We start from the raw sequence: 10,087 nt of genomic DNA, 5'->3' as shown, positions 1-10,087 counted from the left end.
CACAATGTTAGTCATACCGACAATATGTAATGCATATATATGTAACTTTTACATTGGTTAAAACATTAGGTTCGAGTACATATACATTTGTAATTCTTAGAAATATTTTAGTATTAATGTATTTTTTTCATCCTTTAATTAACAAATACAGTTAAGATACCTCTTGAATAGCAAAACATATTTCTAACTATAACATACTATTTCTTTTTGCTTAAGATATATAACACTTTCAAACAGTTTGGCAACATAACTATAACAATTAAGCATTATTAAAACACGTTATATATGATCAGTTAAAATCGAAATATATAAGTTCATTTTAATTCTACATGCCTTAACCTATTAATACTGTAATATAATGTGGCGTGATTCAGATCACGTGACAATTAATATTAGCTCAATAGTGATTTTCTTCTTTCAAATGCAAAGAAAACATAACTAGCAATATTTTTAATTAGTGACTCATTTCTGGTAGCCATTAAGATATTGAACTTTTGTGTTGTTACAGTTTGGTAATATTTTGCTGGAATGTACGCTTTTCGTAAGTCATGGTGCGCAGGGCACACAAGAACGAAGTGCAATTCGTCCTCTACACCTTCTGAACACAGTTTACAAATTCTAGATTCTCTTGGTGTATTGTTACGTCTACCAAGCTCAATTTCTAAAGAATGAACACCTGTTCTTAACTGCGCTAGCGCATGTCTAAATTTTCTGATAAAAACACAATCAAGATAAGAAGCCTCTGTGATATACCAGTTTATGATTTTTTGTCAATTCCTCATTCCACAGCATCTTATAACAATCAACATCTGAATGATCACAAAGAATCAAGAACAATTCAAATGCAAGGACAGAATCTATCATACTCAACTTCAGAGAAACTGCTTGGTGTACATGTGGATGAACACCTTAACTGGAGGCACCAAGTTGATCAGACTTTAAAAAAATGTAACACAAATCTCTATCTGTTACTAAGAATAAAACATTTTTTAAGTTTACATTCACGAAAGCTATTTTTCAACTCTTACATCTTGCCACATCTTGATTACTGCTGCACAACATGGGGAAATTGCAATGAAGAGCAATTAGATACACTGCTAAAATTTCAGAAACGGCAGCAAGAATAATTTTAGACCAAGACTGTACAGTAGTGTCCCATCCTCAGATCTGTTTAAACAACTTAAGTGGATGAAATTCCAAGACAGAATAAAATACAAGAAAGCTATCATGGTCTACAAAGCCTTAAACAATCAGTGTCCAGAATATCTTACATCTAAATTCAAACACAAAAATTCATCAATTTATGCTCTTAGATCAAGTGATAATAATGAACTTCTTGTACCAAAACCTGAAAAAGATTTTTTTCGAAAATCATTGTATTACTCAGGGTCTGTCATTTGGAATGATATCCCTATTCATATAAGATCAGCTGACACCTTGGAAAAATTCAAACAAGAGTATCTCGAATGGCATTTTAGTAATGAATAAAACTATGTATCCTAGAGAAAATACTATGTACATAATTCTTAGGACTCTTTAGCAGATGAAATATCATATCTTCATCTGTTCAGACATTTAAGTAAACGAATAAACGGTCAAGAAAGCACATGTGTTTATTTCAATACACTCGATGACACGCTTCTCCGAATGACATAATCTGACCTATTTTTAACCTTGTAATGATGTTTGAATATCTATAAATAGTTTCCTCAGTTAGAACAATGTCAATGTGTTGCCCTCATATTTGCGTGACTATATGTAATGTTTTTTGTGAAATCTTGGATTTATCTCATGTTTTTGTATGTATACAAACTGAGAATTTATTGAATAAACTTGAAAACTTGAAAAACTTGAAACTTGAAAAACTTGAAGTTTGTATGCTTTGTTTATATGTACTTGTGTATACTTATTACAGTTTTCTACTTTTCAACTTTTTTGTCAAAAGACATAATTATGATAATGAGTTATGTTTGATAATATTTATTTTTAAATTATATTTTGTAAATATGTTGTGGACTATATTGTAAATTGGTATTATATGCCAAATGTGTAATTCACAGAAAATAAAGTCTTTACTTACTTACTTACTTATAAAACGTTATTACCAGGAACATCAAGGATAAGCATAGTTTGAAAAGGTGGATCAAACACTACATGTCTTAAGCAGAAAGGTATTGGCTCACAGCTTAGTTTTCACTCTTTACAAACATTTAATTTGAATACAGTGCTACGAGGTGAAAAACTAAATTAAATTTAATGTATATATTAACATTTCGCAAATGGATAGTATAGAGAAGTAGATATGGGGTTGTCTCATTATGGAGAATTTAACTTTGAAACTGAGAAATAAGATGATATATATGCTAAAACTAGTTTGATTTAAATCCAGAATACTAAAACACCGGTGGCTTAGAATCTAGAATTGAAGGGTATTTTTGCCTATAGAATAAATTAGCTAACCTTTTATTAACACGCCGCATTAACATTTAGTCTGCTGGTGGCAAGTGATTCTGCCTTTGCGACCAGCCTGCACATCCGTGCAGTCTGATCATGGTCTGCACTGTTCGCTATTAGTCAGTAAATTTTCAGTGAATACTCCTTTGAATAATAAGTGGTTCTGACCTAATTGAATGATGGACCAGTCCATTTTAGAAAATCTAGCAGGGTAAAGATTAATGAGGACCGATAATCTCATTGCATCCAATGTTAGCTGCTGTTCAAAAATCACCCAATAGATACAATTGATGATAAGACTGCGATAATACATTTTTGTTTGTCCATGTGAACCTTCCTGTTTTAATTTGTAAAGAACGTGAAAACAATATAAAACTAGATAGTGCTGTTTATCTTTCCATTCTTTACAGAGATATTTCTTGAAACACAACTTTTTTTATTTAAGAGGTTTTTTTTTTGCATATTTTCGTCTGTACAGTCGTGCAACTCTTTTAAATATTGGTCGCCCATGTGCTATTTGAATAGTACATAATATTAGAATAGAAAAACGAGCAATCGAGAATCACCTGTATCTAATATAGGCAAAATGTAGCTTTTAACAACTTTATTCTAAATTTCTTTCTACAGAGCAGTAAGTGAAATCTGACTTTTTGTCTAAATCAACTGCAATATTCGGGGTTTGTTTATTTATAAAACTTAATCTGAATATATATTGCCAACGACAAATTCAGTGATTAAGTGTTAGATTTTTTTTCTTCTTTTTCATTTAAAGCTACTCGCCCACAGTTTTGGTGAAAATTTTCAACAAAGTATGACGTAGAATGTATATATGACACTAAAAATGATAAAGTTGGTATAAATAAATATTAGATATTGGTAAAAATGCAAGAAGAATGTAAATTTTCTGCATCATTTCAAAAGCGTTGCAACGGTATACAACCTTCTGCACAATTATTTTGGTTATTTATAAGAATATCTTGCAAAAATCTTATGTCAATAAGTTTGTAACAATAGTCACTTTCAGAGTACTCATTTTTATGGATTTTTGAGAGAAATTATTTGTAGCCTAAAATGTGTAGGTTAGTCCCTTTAACATGTGATTTGAATGTGTCACATATTGCTTGTTCTATGATAAAGGACAGAACGGGAAACTAGCGTAACTCCTACTTTATTTGACTGCGTTCCGTTCAACTCTCGATATATGTCTTATATGTTATATACTGTGTACCGTTCGACTTTGCAAAGGGGACCATTCGCTACTTTTAATGGAATTGCACTCATTGAAGGTTCCATGCGTATCGCCGTATGAATATATCTGCGGATGTCTCTAAATGTGTAGATGTTGAATTCTGCTCAACCGGGGCTAGAGGGGCATGAACAGGCTCAATCAAACCGAGTATGCAACATTTTCGTTTATGTCATGTTGGGCGACATGTGGTTTTCCACTTTTTTATTTCGATATATATCTTTTTGTCACACGCTGCCAAAGGCTATGAAATGAATAGAGCTTCGAGGCCTCTTGTTAATCATTATTGTCAATTTTATTATGATTTAAGGAAACAATAGGCCTATTTTCCAAAATATTACTATCCTAGTATATGCTGCCTATAGTGTTTATAAATTCAAACCTATTATGAGTTCAACTCAAAGTATTAAGCTTGTCACTTTAGGAAAATATATTTACTTCGCAACTGAAGCAATTGGATAAGTACTTTTATACTAATGTAATGAATGAAATGTTATTTATTTGTGTGTGTATCTATTCGTTTTGCTATATATATATATATATATATATATATATATATATATTCGTTTTGCTATATATATATATATATATATATATATATATATATAGCTGATTGTACATTCCACTCTTACAATATATGACTGATACTTTTCTGTGGTATGTGTATGTACTGCCACATTGTATTTGGTGATGAACATGTATACGTTTTTGCTGCATAAACTTTGACTTGACTTGATTTGTTAATACCACTTAAACCATTGAAAATCAATCCATCAGACATGTTTTTCTGCCCCCTTACACACTATCCTTAATTCAAAGCTTTGTTCATTTTTAACAGATGTAAAGTACATGTATCTTATTTCAACAAAAAATCATTAAAACAGTTGTCGCTTACGAGCGGTTAATTGGTGCACCATATTGTCATTAGACCATAATGCAGTGATTGACACATTCTTTATGATTAAATATACTTCTATATAAAATACATGAATATATATATTACTTAAGTCAATACATACTTACTGAATATAAAAAGAATTCGATGTGCAAGTTCATCAAATCTAGTAACACAGGAAGATATCGACCAGTAACTTAAATGTAATATTGAGAGATTTGTGAACTGTCCATATACTTTCTCATACTTAAAACAAGTTTGCAAATGTTTCAACGTTACAATATGATTAATAATAGCATCTCTTTATGAGGTCTGCACGTTCAATGGAGCAAATCTGTTCAGCATATCGTTATCTAGGTTAAACTCTGATAATTGGTATTCCATTTAGTATTTATCTGGGTTAAAATCTGATTTTTGATATTCAAATTTTCGCTGCTCCTGGCACTAGTAAACTCTGATCTCTGATATTCAATTTTCGTTGCTCCTGTTACTAGTATTTATCTGGGTTTCAATCCTGATCCCTGGTATTCTATTTTCGTTGCTCCTGGTACTAGTATTCATCTGGATTTCAACCCTGATCTCTGATATTCAAGTTTCGTTGCTCCTGGTACTAGTATTCATCTGGGTTTCAACTCTGATCTCTGGTATTTTATTTCTGTTGTTCCTGGTACTAGTATTTAGCTGCGTTAAGCCCTCTTTCGGCGCTTAAAACGACTGAATTTTACATTGGTATATACCCCATCAGAATCTTTTTTTGACGGTACATTCAAATCTGAACATGTAAAAAGTTCCCTGTTAGCAAATTCGGAGTTCTTTATGACAGTGTATAATATCGGTGGTATTGTTCTAATTTAAAGAGAAATCAAGCAAACAGTAATTGTCTTTAATAAAAGAATAAAATCATTAATATTTAGTCGGTAGATTATCACAGGAAAAGTGGCTCCTTTTCGTGACACTGGGTCCATTTTGCAATTTAGGGTTTACCCGTGCAGCGTCACAGGTATTGTTCTCGTGACAATAATGTCTAAAGTGCGAGTAAACTGTTCGTCACAGTTAACTCCGAATAAAGGTAAAATTTGAAAAAAATTGATATTACCCTTAGTTTTAGAGTCTGGTAATTTGCTAACATTCATGTATAGATAAATATTAATAAGTTTCATAATTTGAAAGTATCGATCCATTTCCGTCAGTGGATACTGAGATACGAGTTTACATGGAAAACTCAACAAAAAAGGAACGCCGACGCCGACGCATGGGTGAGAGCAATAGCTGTATCTATTCTTTGGATAGTCGAATGATTTTCTTTTATCTTCTTTAAAAAGAAAGAAAGAAAGTTTAATACTTTTCAACATCATTGATTTTATGAATACTTTGCATTTGTTTTGTTTCCTTTAATTTAACTGTAGGTCACGACATGTTTATGTTAGTATATTAAGGATATACAGATGGAATAGAGGACGAAAAATATTCTTCATGATGATGCTCTTTATACTGTTTTCTTTGAAGATACCAAAATCTTTTGCATTAAACTTTTTCTTAAACCAGCCACAATATCTGCAATGCCGTCAAGCAAGTCATAAATACTAGAACCAGGAAACAGGAGCAACCGAAATTGAATACCAGAGATCAGATTTTAACCGAGATAAATACTAGTACCAGGAGCACCGACAATGGAATACCAGAGATCAGAGTTTAACCTAGACAAATACTAGTACCATGAACGCAAATGGAATAACAGAAATCAGAGTTTAAAATAGATAAATACTAGTACCAGGAGCAACGACAATGGAATAACAGATATCAGGATTTAACCTAGATAAATACTAGTACCAGGAGCAACGCAAATGGAATAACAGAGATCAGAGTTTAACCTAAATAAATACTATATAGTACCAGGAGCAACAAAAATTGAATAACAGAGATCAGAGTTTAACCTAGATAAATACTATATAGTACCAGGAGCAACGAAAATGGAATAACACTAGTACAGGATCAACGAAGATCAGAGTTTAACCTAGATAAATACTAATAGCGAGCTCGAAGAGCAGGCCCGAAGGGCCTGCTCGAGAATCGAGCTTTACGGTAATGCAAGTATACTTGCACACTTGGTGATGGATTTGAAAAGTTTCGTCGGAAGTTTTTAAAAAGCGCACCCTAGCGGATAGGTGCTCACAGGAAGTACTTCTTTCCGGAGTGAATACAGAACTTCATTCAATTGCTAAAAAATATTCATCACTCAACCATTATGAAAGAATGATTTCCAGTTGTTTGAAAAAAAAATATTGTTTTCATTTAAAAGATCAAGCATCGGCCGAAAATGGAAAAAATGTCATTAATAAGCAGAAAGAAACGGGAACGCGGTAATGACGTCACCGTGACACCGGCTTCCCATAAATTTTGCAACGTATGATATTCACTGTTACAGGTATGGTGACACTAAATGTAGACTTTTTCAAGTGAATAGGTTCTCCTGAATTCTTGTGAGTAGTGAATAGTTTCTTTGTGGCAAATAAATGATGTATGATATTTTTAGCTAAATCCGATTTCTTTGAGCTCGCTTTGGGGCTTTGCCTTATTTCATATTAGTAGGAGCAACGGAAATAGAATAATATAGATCAGAGTTTAAGATAGATAGTAAAATGCTGTTTTATTGAGATTTGACCCATTAAACGTTCAGACCTCATAAGGAATAATAATTAACCATTTTTGTAACGTTAAAACGAATAAGGTGTTTCATTTGCAAAATTGACAGGACCAACATTTTCATATCGGTCTAACAAAAACATCAAGCACATACCCCTATCTTGATTATTTGCCAGATTTCCTTCTGGTATAATGATGTTTTGAAAAAATATGGCGGAATAAAATTCTACATACTAGAACATTATTTGTTTCAAACGTGCATAAATATCTTAACCATCGTAACATAAAAAAAGACAACTTGCAAGTTGAAGCCCAACATTATTAATATTATAAAATATCATATTATTACAAATGCTTTGCTTTCATTACTTGGACAATCTCTGTGAAAGAGGGCAAACATCGAGTTTTTTTTTAATGACATATTTCATATGATCGGTTTGTTAGCGCCTTGCTTAATTCATAACAAGTTATATGTCATGTGACGAAACAGTACATAATGAATATGTTTGTGCAGCCGTAAGCTGTTGGTAGTGTGTGACGCCACCTGGTGGAATCATTTACAACATGTTCTCTCTTTGATATATTATACTTGGTAATAAAGGTACCATCAACACACTCTTAACATCCTCTTATTGAACGGGTATGATATCATATCAATTACTAAACATGTGTTCGTGCACATAATTCATTCCCAGACTAGGGGATAAAGGTGAATTAAGATGCATATAAAACATAAAAAAGATAAGATATGATACCAGTCTAAGATATCCATATAGTGTGGCAGTAGACAGCTGTGGCTACTTCTCTGAATGAGTTTGGACACGAACATTATCATGATGTATGGTTTGGTTATTTCACGGAAGTTATTTAGGAGACGTGTATACTGATAAGCGTTGTAATTTATGCCGCATCTTCCCCGTAAATCAGTTGCACAGACATATCATTACAGTTTCCCTGTCGTCAATCCATAGAAATGACCTTGGATATTGATATAGCTGCTGCAGCTGTTGTTGCCGCTCTGTAATTATCGCCCCGCCTTCTTACGGATGCCCCGATCATTGTGTCTATCTGTCTGTCTGTCCGTGTCTGTACATCTTATCCGGGCTCTAAATTTTGACTTATTCGAGGGATGTTGTTACATCTTAATGCAAAGACGGAAGAGGTTGAAAGGAAGTGCAGTGTGCAAGAACCATAACTCTACATTACCTTACATACCTTTTTTGTTCGTCTAACTTTCTTTAGATTTATTCATAACACATTTGTCCGGAGAATAATTCTAAAACTATCCGAGTGATGGTGTTGAACTTTCACACAGTGACAGAGAGTACTGAGAGAGTGTGCAGCGTGCAACAAGCGTCGGTCTACTTTGCTTATGTATTTATTACCTCCCTTTCTTATTTAATTTTGTTATCCGGGACTTAATTCTAAATATGCTGAAGGAAATTAAGCTGCAGACAAGGATGTTGGACACTTTTAAAAGTGAAGAACCATAACTCTACTTCGTCTCACCTGTATCTTTTTATTATAACCGTCCAAGAATGTTCAAGCTAGGCTTTGGTGTACATTCTACGCACTGATAGAGGAAACATGCCCAAGATTATGCTTGTCTTTGAGATAGCTGAAAATAGGGATATTCTTCTCATATCACACTAGAATAGCAGGTATTGCATAAAGTACCGCTATAATAAATAACGAAATAATGACGAGCAAATATTAAATAGTAACACTGATTTTATAACTATAAAATGAGCCGCACCATGAGAAAACCAACATCGTGCATTTGCGACCAGCATGGATCCAGACCAGCCTGCGCATCCGCTCAGTGTGGTCAGGATCCATGCTGTTCGCTTTCAAAGCCTATTGCAATTAGAGAAACCGTTAGCGAACAGCATGGATCCTGACCAGACTGCGCGGATGCGCAGGCTCGTCTTGATCTATGCTGGTCGCAAATGTACTATGTTGGTTTTCTCATGGCACGGCTCAAATCTATTAGAAAATCCCTTAGAAGCAAGAAAGGCAACCAAGTTTTATAACAGCATACTTGGTTCGCTAAAAGTAAGGCAATGTGCAACACCTTTCACGCTCCAGTGGAATGCTATCTTTTGACTCCATGATCCCATAGGACCAGAAGGGTTCAAGTTCAAATACTTTAAGATTTTTCTGAATAGAGTTTTGTCTTTCTAGGTTCATTACGTATTTACGTATTTTCTCATAAAATAAACATAATTTTATTTAAATTAATATTGTTTGAACTGAATGCAAGATATAAGTCAACGTAGACAACCAAAGAACGTCATATTTGTTAACAACACGCAAAATAGGCCAATGGTGAGTTTATTAGCACTCAAAACTTGCTGTTATCTTTGTGTCTTAATTGCTTTATATAAGTTTACGTGTCCTACTTTCCAGCCTTTTTTGTACATGTATAATTTTATTTCCATGCTGATAGATACATTGACTACATTTTTCTATGAGTAGCAATACCATATGTGACTGTATTGAGGCAAGCATTGTAAACTGTAACTGTATTTAATATAGTATTAAATTGTTTTTCTCTTGTTCATTCATGTGTAAAACCCTGCCGAATTACGTACCCATTGAATAAGAACATATGGGTTAAGGCATGCATAATTAGACATTTACGGATTAAGTCTACGTGGACTGTGGACACCTAAGGCGATAGATTTTTCAAGGGGACCGTCTCAACATAGTTTAATTATATTATGCGCGATATGAAAAAGAGTTTATAACGGCAATAGGGTTTGAGTTATTATATCATCACTATGCGGTAGGTGATATAAATTTGGATGTGCCTGTTATTAGCTCGACTTTTCGAAGAAAAAGAAGAG

The sequence above is a fragment of the Mercenaria mercenaria genome, chromosome 10 (assembly GCF_021730395.1).
Source record: "Mercenaria mercenaria strain notata chromosome 10, MADL_Memer_1, whole genome shotgun sequence".
Taxonomy (NCBI): Eukaryota; Metazoa; Mollusca; class Bivalvia; order Venerida; family Veneridae; genus Mercenaria; species Mercenaria mercenaria.
The sequence above is the reverse complement of the archived record's forward strand: the minus strand, read 5'-3'. Positions refer to the sequence as shown.